Raw genomic sequence first — 4,395 nt, 5'->3', positions numbered from 1 at the left:
TTTTTTTTTTTTTTTGCAATTTTTAGCCAGGACTGGGTTTGAACCTGCCACTTCCGGCATATGGGGCTGGCGCCCTACTCCTTTGAGCCGTAGGTTCCTCCTAATTTCTTTTTTCTTTATAGTAGCATTTTATGTAGTGCTCATGCTGTTAAATGCTAAGTATCATAGTTATTTTAATGTACTTGTTAATGTGATTAATATAAAATATATTTTTTAATATAGGTAAGAGTTTCATCTGGGAACTTTTCATTTTATAGTAGTTTGATTTTAATAACTTTTAATTTTTTTTCTCTTTAGCTGATATTTTACCACTCATAGAATTCTTTCACTAATTGTTCAAGTAAAATGTTATCCCAGTTTCTTGCTTCTAACAATTAGCTGCCACAATTTAATATGCAACATATGTAACATAATTGCTCTGTTTTTGTCCTTGTTAGTATCTTTACTCAACTTTAGCATATGTGGGATTCTTACAAATTTATTCCTGAAACTAACAATCCTGAATTTATAGTTGGTATTTAGCAAGTTTCATATACCATTCATACTATCTATTTAGCATAGCCTCTTTTAGATGACTTCTCTTTCTTTATAGGAATATGAATAGTTTTATCCATTTGTGTTGCGTCTCCACAGATGCTACAGGATGACATCACTATTGCTGCTTGTTTAAATTATCAATTTTATCTTTTCACCTGTTATTAGACTTCTTGAGGGTAGTTGAGATTACTTTGGAAAGTTTTAAAATGTCATTTCTTATTTTTTCACCCTTTTTCCATTTTTAATATTTTGACATCAAGACTTCAAATGTCTCATTTTTAAATAAATGTTCATATTTTAATGTTTCATGCATGACAGGGTCATTCTAGTAAACCAAATAACTCATAGATTTTGACCAACTGAAATTTTCTTAAAATGCTTCTATATGGCCAGGCCCTGTGGCGGGCGCCTGTAGTACCAGCTACTTGGGAGGCTGAGGCAAGAGACTCGCTTGAGCCCAGGAGTTGGAGGTTGCTGTGAGTGTGATGCCATGGCACTCTACCCAGGGGGATAGCTTGAGATTCCATCTCAAAAAAAAAAAATGCTTCTATAAAGACAAAATGAAAATATTTCCGTTACAATGCGTCATAATTTTGTAGTCACTGAAAACAGTTTATGCTAAAATGAATTGCCAAAAATAAATGATATACTTTATAAATGATATCAAAGAGAAATACTTCAAATTAGATGAGAAATATCATACAAAAATATTTTCAATAGTTTTATTTCTTTTGATTTTAATTTCTTATTTTTTTATTATGTGTATGTAATAGTTATATGTTGTTTATTTATTTAGATTATGTTCCTAGAAGACAAATTTAAGGCTTTAACATTCAAATGAAATCAGTCTGCTCTGCAAAATAGCCTTTTGAAAATTATCCCAATTCACCCCTTTATTAGTAGAATATGAAATACTTTCTAAATAAGGAAAAAGACATAAATAAGTAGAAAGAAAGAAGAAATATAAAAAAATGCAATGTGATTTCATGTGAATAGTTGATTACCATTGACAAAATTTAATATTTTATGTGTTTGTTGGCCATTATAGTTAAACATCACATCCTGAAGGTATTTTTTTCTAGAATACATGTCTTTAATCTTTCTTATTTGTGACAAAAGTGTTTTATTTATTTTTTTTGGAATTAGAGGAGAGAAGAGAAGAATGTTTTAATAACAAGGGTGTTATCATTTGGTGATCCATGGTAAATACTTTTCTTCCTATTTTGTTACTTGTTCTTAAAACATTATCTTTTAGATTTGAATTTTGTGGGAATTATCTTTTACCATTTTATGTATTCAAATTTATAAATCTTTACCTTTAATATTTCAGTATTATGATTAGGATGGCTTTTTAGTATTATGATTTGAATGGCTGTAAAACAGTCAAAATCAAATAATCATTTATAATTACTTCTATTTAATAATTTATTTTTCAAATTTCAAATTCATATAAGAGTACATACAGTCAGGAGACATTGTTTTCATTTGTTAGATAAATTAAAGTTGTAGTTAAGTCTCTCACCCAGGAGGTGTGCCGCATTGCAGTGAGAGCTTACCTCATACCCCTTCTACTCTCCCCTCTTCTAGAATTTAAATATGTCTTTCTTTTGTGTTGGTGTGTAGTTGTTCATGTACTATCATGAACTATTCATATCAATATTGAGTACATTGAATGTTCCCTTTTCCAACTATTTAAAAATTTAACATAATTCCTTTTATCTGTTTAGATTTTGAGGGTCTTTCCATTCTGTCTTGACCTATTGTTAGTTTACTTTCTATCAATACTTTATAATGATTTGAGATTTATATATTTAGGTAAGCTTTCTCCCATTGCATAGTTTTCCCCAAAGTTTTGACTATTATTTCTGCCTTAATTTTTTTTCCAATAAAAAATAACTAACTAGATGTCTTGATTTCTGGTTTCCAGTCTGACACATAAAGAGTTTAGAAATCATCACTGCTGTCTTAACAAGAAGAAAAAAGCTGAATAAACTGAAAATCCACAACTGTTCTTAGACCCTTCAGAAAAACTGAACTCACAAGGGAAACTAACACTGTGAAAACTGGAGAGTTGTAGATAGAATCAGTTTGCTTGGAGCAGCCAGCTACCCAGAAGCATAAGCCTGTGGTGGAGCTAGTAGTGATAGGAACACTTAAGTTATAATTGATGAATTGCTGGAGGATTAAAGTGAACTACCTTAAAAGTAAAAAATCCAGGAGACTTAAAATTAGTGGCCTCACAGAGTTTCATGAGTTTTATCTCCAGGAGCCACACTAGCTTTGCACAGTAGAAACTGGAGGTAAATCCCTTTGTTCCTCTAGAAGACAGAGGAGGAAAGTAATCATTTTAAAATAGGCTTAGAACATTCTGCTTTCCTTAAGGGAAACCATAAATCAGAGCCTGGACAATATTGTTTTTTGACAGAGCCTAACCAACATGGGTGAAGGGAAGTCTCCAACTCCAATCCCCTCTAGCATTTGGCTTGGGGAAAAGGAATAATGCCAAACCCTTGCCCCTCTAACCTTCCTGTCTCACTTAACTGGGGATTAACAAAGACAGAGAAACACTGGTCACAAAACAAGAGGACACTTGCACTAAAAGACAGAGACCCAGTCAAGATTATAGAAAATGCCCCCCCACACCTTGCAATCATGTCAACACAGCTCACGTATAATAGGGGACTGCAACTGAAAGAACTGCAACTCTCAGACCTCAATAAAGAAAAAAAATGAAAAAAGGGGCAAAATATCCAAGAACTGTGGGAACATTACAAAAGGAGTGATATAGACATATTGGAATATCAGAAGGAGAATAAAAGAGAAGAGAATAAAAGAAATACTTGAAGCAATAATTACTGAGAATTGTCCAAAATTAATGGCAGACACCAAAACACACACCCAGAAAGCTCAGATAACACCTAGCGAGATAAATATCATCATTATTTCCTGTTCCATATATATCCACAGAATTGAAAAAATCAATACTGAAAACTCCAGGATGAAAACTATGTGTTTCAATTTATCCTGGTAGCCTCATACTTTCTTCCCTGATGTAGAAATGTATTAATAAGGGCTTTACTGAGAAACCCCACCAATAGGATGTACATAGATATATGGAAAGAGATTTATTACGAGGGATTGAGTCACACAATTATCGAGTCTGAGAAGTTTCACAATATGCTGTCTACAAACTTGAAAACCAGGAAAGTTTGTAGTGTAATTCTAGTCTAAAATTTAAGGCCTGATAACAAGTTGAGCCAATGGTATAAATCCTAATCTGAATCTGAAGGCAAGCAAACCAGACGTGCCAATGTTCATGATCAAGCAGGGATGGATGCTCATGCAAGAGAGAGGAAATTCTCCCTTCTTCTGACTCTTTGTTCTTTTCAGATGTTCATTGAATTGAATAATTTCCACTGGCTGTGGTGAGAGCAATCTTCTTTACTCAGCCTATCAATTCCTGTGCTGATCTCCTCCTAAAACATCCTCAAAGACACAATCAGAAATAATGTTGTACCAGCTATATGGGCATCCCTTAGTTTAGTCAAGCTGATACATAAGATTAACAATCACAAGGAGGGATAGGGTTCTTTGATGGGGAGTTCAGGAAAGGATTGTGTGTATGCTTGACTCAACCATATCTGAACTTAAAATTAAATTCAACTAATGCACAGGATTCTAGGAATCTCTTTGTAGCTTCACATCTAAGCTGAATCCTCTAATTCAGCCTTATCAGTAACAAAACTGTACTTCGATCTCCATTTAATGTTCTGTGGGGTGTTTTTGTCACTCAACTAATTTCTAACTGGGGTATAGGGGTTAGGGCTGCTATTCATAGGTGACCTAATACTCCAGTAT

The sequence above is a fragment of the Otolemur garnettii genome, unplaced genomic scaffold, assembly GCF_000181295.1.
Source record: "Otolemur garnettii isolate 467f Iridium unplaced genomic scaffold, OtoGar3 scaffold00072, whole genome shotgun sequence".
NCBI lineage: Eukaryota > Metazoa > Chordata > Mammalia > Primates > Galagidae > Otolemur > Otolemur garnettii.
This window is presented reverse-complemented; position numbering follows the sequence as displayed.